Here is a 14,622-nt window from a genome sequence, read left to right on the forward strand (position 1 = left end):
TTGCTTTGTTCAAATGATTAATTTTTGTTATTAACCACTGTTCCTCTCCATTTTTTATAGTCCACGTCCATTCCCATACGACATTACCAGGCCCGATTATTGAAGGAAACCGGATTGCTAGCCAGCTGGCGGGAGTAGCGGTGGTCCCCCAACAAGCAAAGTTATCCCACAGCTTTTTTCACCAGAATTCCAAAGCTCTACAAAAGGAATTTGGTTTAACAAAATTTCAGGCAAAGGATATTGTGGTGTCCTGTCCTGATTGCCAACTGATTACACCATTACCCCCAGAAGGAATAAATCCTCGGGGCTTGCAATCTCTTCAAATCTGGCAGATGGACGTCACCCACCTTAGCTTATTTGGTAAATTAAAATTTGTACATGTATCAATCGACACATTTTCAGGTTTTATTGTGGCAACAGCCCATTCTGGTGAAAAAAGCCAGGATGTTCAGAAACACCTACTTGCTGCCTTTGCACACATGGGGGTGCCTAAACAGATAAAAACGGATAATGACCCTTCCTATGTGTGCAAAGCGACCCAAGAGTTCCTTGTGCTGTGGGGAATCGAACACCGCACTGGTATTCCTTACTCTCTGACTGGTCAGGCGATTGTGGAAAGGGCACACCTGACCCATAAAACGATGTTGGAGAGACAAAAAAGAGGCAGTGCTGGACTTACCCCTCAGGAACGCTTGTATAAAGCCACTTATGTGTTAAATTCTCTAAACAGGATGGAAAACAAAAAAAAACACCTGCTACTAGACACTTCTCTCCTGCAGGGCCAATTGCTCCGACCATGGTGAAAGTAATGTATAAAGATCTAATAACAGGCAAATGGGTGGGGCCTTTCCCCCTAATAACCTGGGGGAGAGGCCACGCCTGTCTTTCCACAGATAACGGTCCAAAATGGATACCTTCGCGATGGGTGAGACCAGCTCGAGAGCCCTCTTCGCAGCCCTCTCCTTCTTCATCTGCCTGAGAATCACCCCCTCCATACTACCACCGGCCTAGATGGAGCAGCCTCATACTAATCTATGGGTATCACTGGCTAAGGCCACAGGCACTGACAGTATGTGCTTGGCCTTGGCCAGCGCCTCCAATCCCTTTCAAACATGTTTAGCTGGGGTCCCGATAACATCTGGGGAGATCTGGCAGCAGTTTTTAAGTTCTAGTCGCGTCTCCGGTAACATCCCCCTTAACGCAGTTACATTAGCACAATCAGTAGGGAGACAAGTCATGGTTTCATCAGAACCACAAGAACTTGATCTCCTCGGGTCTATTATAGCAGGCTCTTGTGTTATTTTTCATAAGTACACCAACAACAAGTTATTTATCCCTCATGACATGACCCCTAGCTTGAAAATATACCAGAATGCTACAATATGGTGCAATCAATCAAGCCCTGGTATAATTGCAACAGAACATATTCCTAAACCAATGAGATTACCAAAGGGATTATTTCTCATCTGCGGTAATCGAGCATGGCAGGGCATCCCTGCATACCCAACAGGCGGTCCATGTAAAAAAAGCCATTAGAAAAATTGGCTTTATTTAACCCTGCAAAATTTCAGTTGTTAGAAAAAATGAGTCCAATCCAAACTCAACTAAGGGCCAACCAAATGGGTAGAAGCTTGAGTGCCCTCTGTGATCAATATCTCATTTTGGATGATATACTCAAAGTAAGATACCCAGTTGAAAAAGAATCTGAGATAAAGGTGAGAAAACAAAGACAAGTGGGTGGAGTTCTACCTTATATACCACTGAGATTCCCAAAACCAAAAGATCGCAATCCTCCCACTACCAAAAGTCCAAAATCAACTCTGACTCTTACTCCTAAAGTAATAGTAGAACCAGAAAGGGTGAGAACATTTACACCAGCAGAACCTCTCCCCTTTCCCGAGGATTGCGATTCTAAAACAGAAATTTGGTCAAAAATGAGAAATATGTGGGCCTCTATACCTATTCCAGCAATTGGAACTACCCATGCATTGTCCCTCCTTACACACCTTGGCTGTTGGTTAACCAAGGAGGCGAATGCTACTACTTCAGCTATAGAGGGACTGCTAGAAGATACACAGAAATTAAAGGAAGTGAGTCTTCAAAATCGAACTGCAATAGACTTCCTGCTCCTGGCACACGGACATGGGTGTCAGGAGTTCGAAGGTTTATGTTGTATGAATTTCAGCAATCATTCGCAGTCGATCCACCAGAGCATTCATACACTAAAAGCACTCATTTCAGATATTTCAAAGGAATAAGATAAAGGCCTAAACGGTGTTTTTAACTGGATTCATTTTCCCAGCATCCCTAATTGGGCGAACAAAATTATTATGATTTTAGTAATTTCTTTGTTCACTCTAGTTTCTATTTGTACTTTTGTGCCCTGTATTATATATTGTGTCCGCAAACTAATCATGAGAAGTCTCTCTCAAGCTTTCGTTGCATTAAACAAAAAAGGGGGAGATGTGGGACACCAGGAGAAGTGTGCTCTGGAGGATTGTGTCTACGAGCAATGGAAGACAAATATAGAAATCTGTGAGGAAATTCTTGGAACACCACACCAGAAGAAGCAGGGAAACTGGGAGCTGAGCACCAGGGGGAGCGCGAGGACAGAAAAACCCCCCAGGAAACACCAGTTCCAAATGCTCCCAGTCCTCCCAGAGAGGGAAGAAACAAACTAATACCCTCTGAAATAGAATTAGTCCCTACTACACTCCTAACTATATGGGACAATGGTATTTATGACATACTAACTAATCCTTCTACTTTAGTTTTACCCAATGAAACTTATTTATTATCCAGACCCTCTGAGATTACAGAAAAAGGTTTGATGGTCTTTCCACAAATAGTGGAAAAGTCATCGGGAGAACAAATCTTGGTGAAGGTACAAGCCTCTTCCCCTCCTATGAAAATTACAACTGAAGGTCCAATTGCTCGATTACAATCACTAAAGCAGTTAAGGGAACATTTCAGATTTAAGCCATCATTAGTCAACTGGTCCCAGACAATCCTAAGCCAGCACCCAGTGTTAACCTGTACAATCTCTTCTTCTTCCTCAGAGCAAGCAGTAACGATAAATGGACTGATAGACGTGGGTGCGGACCCGACGGTAATTGCCCAGAAAGACTGGCCAGGACACAGGTACATAATTCCAACCCTTACAGAAGTTGCAGGAGTGCAAGGAGTCAAAATCCTGAAGCAAAGCCAAGATCTAGTGGTGACAGGTCCAGAGAAGCAAGTCGCTACAATAAGACCTTTTATTCTAAACATCCCCTTAACACTCTGGGGCAGAGACGTACTACGGCAGTGGGGCATTCTCTGTGGGAGATGAGCAGAAAGAGAAAGAACAATACCGGAGATGGGTCACAGCATTGAAAGAATCGGCAGAGGAAGAAGACTGGATTTCAGATTACAGACTTTACTTGTGTACAAGGGACTCCATCAACTGAGTCAGAGTCTGATGTTAATACAGGGTTGTCATGCTGTATTTTACAATATTGTAAAAATCCTACCCCCTCTCACCCCTTTACATTGGTTGGTTCCCTTACAAGATTGTTACTCCTCCCCTTTTGTTAATAAGCACTTGTAATTCCTCCCCTTTTGTTTTTATCCAATCGTATCCTCACCATGTCAAACCCCTCCTCCTATTTATAGTATTCCAGAAATTTCTCCGGTTTCCCCTATATAAGGGGGAAGTCATTTTAATAAAGTGTTCACTCTGCTTCAACCTACAACCTGTGTCAAACCCATCCCTGAGTGGACATTCCCCATTTCCCTAACTGAACTGTGTTAGTTCTCCTCACCTCAGATTTACACTAGGGGCCACTGGGGTGCAGCACCTCCCCTGCCTTAACTGGGTTTCTAACAAACCAGTTTGGGTGGACCAGTGGCTCTAAGAGGGGACCAGCCATAAGCTTTACAACAATTAGTCGGAAAGCAGTTAAGCCAAGGCACACAGAGCCATCTACCAGCCCGTGGAATTCCCTGATTTTTTGCATCCATAAGTCAAATGGTAAATGGAGGTTCTTTCATGATCTCCACAAGATCAATGAGATCATTGAGCCAATAGGAGCCCTCCAACCGGAGATGCCGTCTCCAATGATGATTCCACGGGACTGGCCCATAATTCTGATAGACATTAAAGACTGCTTTTTTAGCATACCTTTACATCCAGAAGATAAACCTAGATTTGCTTTTTCAGTCCTCTCAATAAATGCGGCAGAACCTCACAAACAATACCAGTGGAAAGTTCTGCCACAGGGATGAAGAATAGCCCCTTGCTCTGCCAACGCTACGTGTCCGACCTCCTGTCCCCACTCAGACAACAGTTCTCCTGAGCCCTTTGCTATCACTATATGGATGACCTTCTTTTTTCAGCACCAACGATGAAGGAGTTACATAAACTTGTGCAAGTAGCCATGTCGGCCCTAGTGAGAAAGGGACTTAAGGTGGCTGAGGACAAGATCTAAATGACAGCACCATGGAAATCTCTAGGATGGTGGATTTTTCAAAGGGACATTACTCTGCAACAGGTCTCAATAACATCACATATCCAAAGCTTAAAGGACCTGCAAAAGACTCTAGGCACCACCAACTGGCTGCATCTGGTGATAAAGAGTCTCCACAGATGATCTCCACCCACTGTTTCAGCTTCTGCGGGGAGATCTGGCCTTGACATTGCCAAGGAGAATTATGCAGGAAGCCAGGGAGTCTTTAAACATTGTTAATCAAAAACTTTCTTCTTTGCAGGTCCAAAGGCATCTTTTAAATGTACCATCTGTGTTAATTATTCTGAGGGGTCCTCCTGAGGAGCCTGTGTCCAAATGGGAACGCTTTAAAGCATGGAAGGACATTTATAGTGCGTAAAGGGACTCCATTTTATGGATTTGTTCATTCATACCCAGTTTTAAACATTGTTTGATGTGCTTTCCCCATATGGTTGTATTAACCCCATTTGCTTGTATAGCCCTGGATTTGCCCAGCTTGCCCCGAGCTGTTTTCCTGCCAGAAGTTGTTTACTCCCTCATTTTCCTCAATCAGCTCATCCTGCGCTGATTGGCTGAGGAGTGCTGCAGTGCAGGGTGAGTCCCCATTGGTCCCTAATGCCCGACTCCTCCCAAGTTCCTCCTCCTTTCCTGAGCTCTCCTATCCTGTTGTGCCCTGAGATGTCAATCCCATGCTCCTCCCCTGTTACCAAGCCCTTCTGATCCAGACCCTATATAAGTCCCCGCTCTACCTCAATAAATTGCCATTGCACCCCCATCTTCTACCTTGTTGGACTCCTTTGTGCAGTGTTGCGGTCCTATTCCCCTACCCACCGGACCGTGGCAGGGTCCAACACAGCTTTTTGGGCTTTTGGGCCAATTCCATCATAATCACACTCAATTTGCTGTATGGGAATGGATCTTCCTCCCTCATCAGTTTTCTGAAACAATTGTTTCCTTACCAGAGTTAATCTCCAAATTATGTTCAAGAGGCAGAACAAAGTGTTGGGAACTCTTGGTTGCAGATCCAGAGGAAATTTATCTACCCTTGACTTCCCATCTCCTAGAACAAATGTGGACAATTCACATGGAATTTCAAATTGCCTTCTTAGACTATGAAGGTCAAGTCAAAGTCCATCTGCCAGTGTACAAATTGGTTCAAAAAATTTAACAAATTCCATTTTATTACAATTCTAACTGGTTGCCAAACCCAATTCCAGAGGCACGCACAGTTTTTACAGATGGATCAGGCAATACCGGAAATGCTGTGGTGGTGTGGAACGAAGGTGGCACCTGGCATCAGGATTTCCACAAAGTTCCAGGCTCATCACAGCTGGTTTAATTGTTTGCAGTTGTTAGAGCCTTATCCCTTTTCCCAGATAGTTTAAATATTGTTTCATATTCAAATTATGTTCTAGGAGTGGTTCAAAGATGTGAGCAGCATACCTTAAAGAAATTAATAACCAACAATTATTTACTTTATTTAAGCAGTTAATTTTTGTTATTAGTAATCACTTTTCTCCTTTCTTCATAGTTCATGTCCGTTCCCATATGGCACTTCCTGACCCAATTGCCAAGGGGAATCGCCTGGCAGACCATCTAGCGGGAGCAGCAGTGGTTCCCCAGCGCATGGAACAGGCAAGACTGTCCCATGGCTTTTTTCATCAGAATGCCAAAGCCCTCCAAAAAGAATTTGGCTTGACAAAATTACAAGCAAAAGATATAGTGACATCCTGCCTTGATTGTCAATTGGTTACACCACTACCAGCAGAGGGAGTGAATCCCCGAGGCCTTGAGCCTCTCCAAATTTGGCTGATAAATGTCACGCACATTGGCTCATTTGGAAAATTTAAATTAGTACATGTGTCTATTGACATGTTCTCGGGCTTCATCGTCACCACTGCACATTCTGGTGAAAGGAGCTGGGATGTTCAAAAACATCTTCTTGCCGCCTTCGCACATAGGGGAGTCCCCAGGCAAATAAAAAAATGGGCCCTCTTATGTGGCGAAGAGCACACAAGAGTTCTTTGCGCTGTGGGGAATTGAACACCATACAGGCATTCCCCACTCTCCAACTGGTCAAGCTATTGTAGAAAGAGCCCATCATACAATTAAGACCATGTTGGAGAAACAGAAGGGTGAGTGTCAGACTTACCCCCCAAGAGTGCCTGCAGAAAGTAACATATGTTCTGAACTTTTTGAATAGAATGGAGGTAGAGAAAACCCCAGTGAGTAAGCATTTCTCCCCTTCAGGGCCTGTTAGTCCCACTCAGGCAAAGGTCATCTATAAAGACTTAATAGTGGGAAAATGGGTGGGGCCCTTTCCCCTAATAACCTGGGGGAGGGGCCACACCTGTCTTTCCACAAATTGTGGACTGACTTGGGTGCCACCATGATGGATACGACCTTTCAAAGAATCTGCTGTGCCACAGTCATCATCTTCACCTTGAGAGTCATCAACCAAATGCCGCTACCTGTCTGGATGGAGCAACCACAAGAAAATCTCTGTGTATCTCTGGCTAAGGCTACGGGCACAGATACTCTGTGCCTGGCCTTAGCTAGTGTCAGAAATCCATTTCAGACCTGCCTTGTAGGTGTTCTAGCTACCCCTGGGAAAATCTGGGATACATTTGTAACTCAGAGCAGAATTTCCAGACGTGTTCTGTGGTGGCTGAAGAAGATGAGTGGGAGAGATTCAGAAAATGGCGAGAACTTTATGAGAACTAGTGATGGAGCACCGAAAATCACCAGAGGCTTCCAGTTTTACTGTCAGCCATCATACCAGAAATGGACTTTATTAATATAGAGCATAGAGAATGTTAATGTATGTGTTATACTATTCTGTACCCCAGTTTTATTTGGTTTTGGCATGTTCAGACTTGTTTGTCCCCTCATGTCCTTGTCCCTCTCACCGGTTGGCTGGAATTTGCCACAGTGCAGGGGACCCGTCGTTGGTCCCTGTTGACATCATCTTCCCTCCTACCTTTCCCTATTAGTCCATTCCTTTGCCTGTCTCATGCTCCACCCACGTTTCTAGCAGATTCTCACAGAGCTCTATATAAGCCGGTGCAGTGCATTAATAAAGCGCGATAGCTCACGACCTTCCACCTTGTCTGAACCCTTATTGCTGTTGCGATCCCATTCCCCTACCTGACCGCGGCAATGTTCCGGTAACCCCTGTTAGATTGTCACAGAGCATTTCCAGGCAGATTTTTGTTACAACGGAGCCACAGGAGTTAGACCTCCTGGGATCCATCCCTACTAGTTCTTGCGTGGTCTTCCACAAGTATACCAACAACAAACTTTTTACACCCCACGATATCTCACCTACCTCACGAATTTATTGGAACATTACCATCTGGTGCAATTATTCTAGTACCAGAATAGTAGCCACGGAACACATTCCGAGACCCATGAAACTCCCTAAAGGATTTTTTCTCATTTGCAGAAATAGGGCCTGGCAGGGAATCCCTTCATATCCAGAGGGAGGTCCCTGCACAATTGGAAAATTATCCCTCTTTAACACTACTAAATTCAAACTGCCCGGACAAATTCAATCTACCTCTATCCAGTCCTCTCCTATTCGATCCAAGAGATATGTGGGCACCTGGCACCCTAAATATCCAACTGCAAAAGATTTGATCCCAAAAGCTAATCACGCTCTAAATTCCGACTGGAGATTTCCTGAAAGAAAAGAACTAAGAATCAAAGATTTGACTCTAAAGGTATCAAAAAGAGACCAACCAGAAAAAATCTTTACACCCTTACCACCACTCCCATTCCCGGCAGACTGTGATTCAAAAATAGAGATCTGGTCCAGAATGAGACATTTCTGGGTATCATTTCCAATCCCAGGAATCAGTGCCGCGCATGCCCTGTCCCTCTTAACCCATCTAGGCTGCTGACTAACTAAGGAGGCTAATGCCACCACCACAGCCATAGAGGGGTGACGAGGACCAGAAATCAGACTGGGAAAGATTCAAGGCATGGAGATGTTGGAGGAGACAAAGAGGAATGGGAACGATACGAAGCCTGGAGAAAAATATATAATCCCTGAATGGACTCTAATATACCGGATTTGACCTCTGATACTGATTATGACACTTTCTGGATGTGACTGTTGTACCCCAGTTATCCCCCAGTTTATGGTTGTGATGTTATACTGTTTTATGTACCCCCTGTTGTTTTTAAAATTGTCCACCATGTTGTCCCCTTCTTCTTCCCTCAGTTTTCCCGCCTTTTCCCTGTTTTCCCGCTCCTCTGCCTGCCATTGGTTAGGATTTGGTGCAGTGCAGAGGTAGCTCCCATTGGTCCTTTCCCTCGGAGATATCCAAACTCCTCCTCTCCTCACCAAATTGCCCAATCACCATGTTTCCCCAGTTGTCAGTCCCATGCTCCTCCCTAGCCCAAGTTCCACCCCTCATCCAACCCTATATAAGTTGTTACCCCTTAATAAACGTTGGCATTGCTTCACCAACCTCCACCGTGTAAAAGACCCTTCTTTGCAGTGCCCGACCCCTTTCCCTTTATCCCAGCGGGTCGTGGCAAGTGGCGCCCAATGTGGGGCACGGTGGAGGTCTCCTGAATCAGGAGAACTCCCGTGGCTCCACTTGGGTTCAGGCGTCTTCAAGAGGGAAGACTGCTCCGCTGACCCTCCCTTGTGCAGCTGACGGCTTCGGACGGCTCTCATCGCGTGGGTCGCACACCGGACCAGGTGAGCCACAAGGGACATTCCAGTCACCTTCACCCCATTCCACCCCACGCAACTAAATTTTAAGAGAGAGGAGTAACACCTGAGAGAGCAGCCCGAATAACATCATGGGTTTAACACTCTCCACCTCTCAAAAGTTTGTATATCGTCGCCTCAAAGATTTTGTAATCGAACACGGCCACCCGCTTGATAAGAAGTCGGCTAAAGCGCTCGCGAGGTGGCTGGACCGCCAGGGCTGTGCCATGAACGATAACATCTCCTTAGACAAATGGCAAGCCCTCAGATACAATTTATGGCGGGACTCAGATCGAGGCGATAGACTGGCCAAACAAGCGCTAATTGCGTGGAGGCTCGTTCTGATGGTGCTACAGCACCAGATGATGAACGCGAACAATAGCCTCCCAGCGGGCAAAACCAAGGACACTAAAACAAGCACGGACACTGAGGGCACACAAAATGGTGGAGCGGAGACCGAGACGGACACCACCCTACAAGATGGCGGGAGGGAGAGTAGAAGAAGGGCGCGTCGACCACAAAATGGCGTCGAGGAGGGACCCCGACATCGCCCAGAGAAAAGGGGGGAGGGTGAAGCGCGTGAAAGATCGGCGCGGGAAAAGAAGAGGCGGGCCCCCGTAGCTCCACCCCATGGAACGCCTCTCTCTCCTCCCACTCGTGGCGCGAGAAGTCCCTCCCCCGACACACCTTCGGACACGCCTACTTCCGCCACTCCTGTCTCCTCCCCGGATGTGTCGCCCTTACGGCGCAGGCAGGAAACAGTGGGCGGGGCAAGGGCAAAGGCCAAACCTTCCTTCCGGGAAGATGGCTGCGCCCGTAGGCCCCATAACACCAGGGCCTACCCCGCCCACCGGGAACCGGACTATGACCATGGGTGGGCGCCGCGTTCCCCGGAAAGGCAACCCTCAGTACCAGATATCTGGGAGGCCTTCCGGGAAGAAGCCGCGCGTGCCCAAGACGTGGAATTCCTGAAAGCATTCCCGGTCTACTACGAGGAGGGGAAACCCCCCGAGTGGAGACCGGTTTCATATCCGATGCTAAAGGACATAAAAAAGGCCATTGTTGAGTACGGGTTAGGGGCCCCATTTACCATCCGCCTCTTGGAATCCTTTTTTCTCGCCTACACTCTTATCCCCTATGACATTCGGGCCGTCATAGGAGGGCTTTTTACCACCGTTCAAGCCTCGGTTTTCGAGGCTGAATGGAAAAAACGCATCGTTGCCTTTGTCAACGACAAAATGGAGAGAAGAGGGATTCCAATAAGGCAGGCCATTGATATGCTTTATGGGGAGGGGAACTACACCAGCAGAGGGGATCAGACCAGATTAGACCCCAAATTACTGAACGTTACTAAAGAATTGGCTTTAGAGGCAGTGAAAAGAGTGGCGGATGCATACGTGCAGGCGCCCTCTTTTACACTCATTAATCAGGGAATTAAGGAGCCATTCGTAGATTTTATTACGAGGCTCAAAGAAGCTATAGCTCGGCAAGTCCATCAAAAAGAGAGCCAGGAGATTCTATTTAATAAATTGGTAATCGAAAAAGCCAACGAGGACTGCCAGAGAGTTTTGAAAATGTTGAAAGATCCCACTCTGCTGGAGATGATCGAAGCCTGTAAGAACGTTGGTTCCAATGCCCATAAGGCTAGAATCATGGCTGCTGCTTTTTCGGGGCCCCAACACTGTTTTGAGTGTGGGGAAAAGGGACACTTCCGCAAACACTGTCCCAAATTTAAGTCAGAGCCTAACCTGCCCAATACATTGTGCCGCAGGTGTGGGAAGGGTCGCCATTGGACCTCTAATTGTAGGTCCAAAACAAGCATCAACGGCGAACCCCTTTCCCCCAAACAGTCACCCAGGCTCCGGAAACGGGTAACTTTTTCATCTATGCCCGATCTTAGACAGTGTCCTTGTGAGCAGTCGGGAAACGGGGAGCTGAGCGCCCGGGGAGGCGCGATGACACAAGTTGCCCCCCACTCCATCTTGCGCCAGCCACGCCCAGCTACCCCGTAGTCCAACTGCCACCAGCGGACCCTGTTCCCACCCGGGAACAGTGTAAATCTTTAGCCTGGAATGTCCTACAAGTAATCCACCCATCCACCCATTTAAGCTCGTACGAGCAGCTTGCAAGGGTTGTACCATCAAACCCAGTAGACCCTGACCTAACATATCTGGTTACTTCGCACTTTTCAGCAGTTGGTAAGGGAATTGTTGTTGTGCCCACTCTCCTGACGGGTTTAACATATAATAACATCGCAATATGTCTGACTGTACATCTTCCCCCCGTGCAGCTGGAAGACCGCTTCCCCGTGGCGAAGATGGTCTCCACCGAAGACCTGCTGTGTGTCCTGTCGGCAGACGAGGAGGAGAGGCAGGCGGCGGAAAGGGAGGTCTTGTGGACCACCACAGTGAAAACCTCGCGCCCTCTCCTAACTTGTCTCATTTATTATTCACAGCCGAAGAGACCGCAGCGGGTCAAGGTGGAGGGCCTTCTCGACACGGGGGCGGATGTCACCATAATAGCTTCCAGAGACTGGCCGCACGCGTGGCCAGCACAAACGGCCTACGTTCAAGTTAGCGGTGTGGGGGGAACGCAGTACCTCGTCAGGAGTCGTGAGGTACTAACTATCTACGGGCCGGAGGGCAGACCGGCGTCCCTTCAACCGTATGTATTAAACATACCGATCACATTATGGGGTAGGGACGCAATGGAGCAGTGGGAACTAAAATTAGGGACCCTGTCTCCAGAAGAAAATTTTTAGGAGGGGTCACTGAAGAACTGCAGCTCCCCAGACTGAGCTGGAAGACCGATACGCCAGTCTGGGTCGATCAGTGGCCCCTACCTACCAAAAAGCTGCAAATTCTTAACGATCTGGTCAATCAGGAACTAGCGAAAGGACACTTGGAGTCTTCCACCAGTCCCTGGAACACTCCAGTGTTCGTAATCCAAAAATCCTCAGGTTCCTGGAGATTTCTCCAGGACCTGCGCAAAGTAAACGAAGTCCTTGAACCAATGGGAGCCCTCCAGCAGGGAATGCCTTCACCATCTATGCTCCCTGCTGAATGGCCCCTAGTGGTCATTGATATAAAGGACTGCTTCTTTCATATATTTCTCAATCCGGCTGATTTGGCTAAATTCGCCTTTTCTGTCCCTGCAGTCAACTCTTGTGAACCTCACCGCAGGTTCCCCAGGCGTGTGCTTCCCCAGGGGATGAAAAATTCCCCAGGGGATGAAAAATTCCCCAACACTCTGCCAGATGTTTGTGGCAGAAGTGTTGAGACCAATTCGGTTACAATATCCGCAGTCAATCATCTTCCATTATATGGATGATGTATTGATCTGCGCAAAAACCCAATTGGCAGTTGATGAGACACTAAATTATACAATCTCGGCCCTAAAAAGTAAAGGATTAGAGATCTCCCCTGAAAAAGTGCAGAGGGAAGCACCATGGAGGTACCTCGGACTCCAAATCAATGCAAAAAATATCAGACCTCAATCAGTGACAATTGACAAGAACGTCCGAACTTTAAATGACCTCCAAAAGCTGCTGGGTGCGATCAATTGGATCCGACCTGTGCTGGGGATCACAACAGGAGATTTGCACCCCTTATTTGAGCTGCTGAGAGGAGACGCTGACCTGTCCTCCCCCCGTCATTTAACATCAGACGCCCTTAAAGCCCTTACCACTGTTGAAAAGAAAATCGCGGAAAGACAAGTGTGTAGGAGGATGGAGGGACTGCCATCCTCCTTGATTGTATTTAGAGAACAGAGACAACCGTTAGCCCTTCTGGGTCAATTTACAGGCGACCACCGAGACTTTTGCTTGTGGGAGTGGATGTTCCTCCCTCATCAATTTGGAAAGACGATCACCACTATAATTGAAATGATTGGAAAGATAATATTTAAAGGTCGCACTAGGTGTTTAGAACTTAGTGGGGAAGAACCAAATTTCATCTACCTCCCGCTAACTTCTGAACACCTAGATCAACTGCTGCAGACCTCTATCGATTTTCAGATAGCCATCGGGGGTTACCCGGGAGAAATTCGGCTACATCTCCCGGCGTGCCCATTCATACAAAGATTAATTCACATTCCAATTAGGCTTAAAATTATACAATCGGAAATACCAATTCCAAATGCTAAAACAATTTTTACCGATGGCTCGGGGAGAACGGGAAACGCTGTAATAGTGTGGAAGGAAAACAACGATTGGCAGCAAGACATCCATAAGGTACAGGGTTCTCCCCAGATCGTGGAACTCTCGGCAGTTGTACGTGCCTTCGAAATTTTTAGTGGTGAGCCAATTAATATAATCTCAGATTCGGCTTATGTAGTGGGTGTGGTAAAAAGAATCGAAAATTCATATCTAAAGGACGTGACTAATCAGAATTTATTTCAATTACTAACTAAATTGTTATTTCTGATAGAAAGACGAGAATTCGGCTATTACATTGTCCACACCCGCTCGCACACCACTCTACTTGGTCCTGTGGCGGAGGGGAACCAGCTTGCAGATCATCTAGCAGGTATGGTTGTAACCCCCAATTTATACCAACAGGCGAAACTCTCACATGAGTTTTTTCACCAGAATGCGCGGTCACTACAAAAACAATTTGGCCTTAAATTATCACAGGCAAAAGAAATTTTAAAGGCTTGCGCTGACTGCCAAACGCTTACACCTGTTGTCCCAGAGGGGACAAACCCAAGAGGTTTGTCACCCCTGGAAATCTGGCAGTCAGACGTGACCCATGTGGCCGAATTCGGAAGACTAAAATATGTACATGTGTCTATCGACACATTTTCAAAAATGATTGTAGCCACCGCGCATCCTGGAGAGAGGAGTAGCCATGTCAAAAAACACTTCCTGTCTGCATTCGCGAGGATGGGAGTCCCAAAACAGATAAAAACAGATAATGGGCCCTCCTATGTGTCCGCAGACACGAAGAGGTTTTTTGAACAGTGGGGGATACAACATACCACAGGGATCCCCCACAACCCCACAGGACAAGGTATTGTGGAACGTGCACATCAAAACATTAAGAACATGCTTAAAAAACAGAAAGGGGGGAGTATTGGCCTCTCCCCCCAAGAAAAACTAGAGAAAGTTATGTATGTTCTTAACTTTCTCAACATGATGGAGGACACAGAAACTCATACAAGCAAAAGTCCCGTGGATCGCCACTTCAGGACAACATCATCAGTCCTGACAGACCTAAAAGCAAAAGTAATGTACCGGGACCCACTTACAGAGAAATGGACGGGCCCTTTCCCCTTAATCACCTGGGGGAAGGGCTACGCCTGTATTGCAGGTCCTGACGGACCAAAGTGGGTCCCAGCCCGGCGCGTTAAGATCTCCCGGGAACAGACAACTACAGCCTGAAAGAAGACGTTCACGTCGCAGCGAAAGACATC

Source organism: Pipra filicauda, unplaced genomic scaffold (assembly GCF_003945595.2).
Source record: "Pipra filicauda isolate LSUMZ 115617 unplaced genomic scaffold, ASM394559v2 scaffold52_size3558583_pilon, whole genome shotgun sequence".
Taxonomy (NCBI): Eukaryota; Metazoa; Chordata; class Aves; order Passeriformes; family Pipridae; genus Pipra; species Pipra filicauda.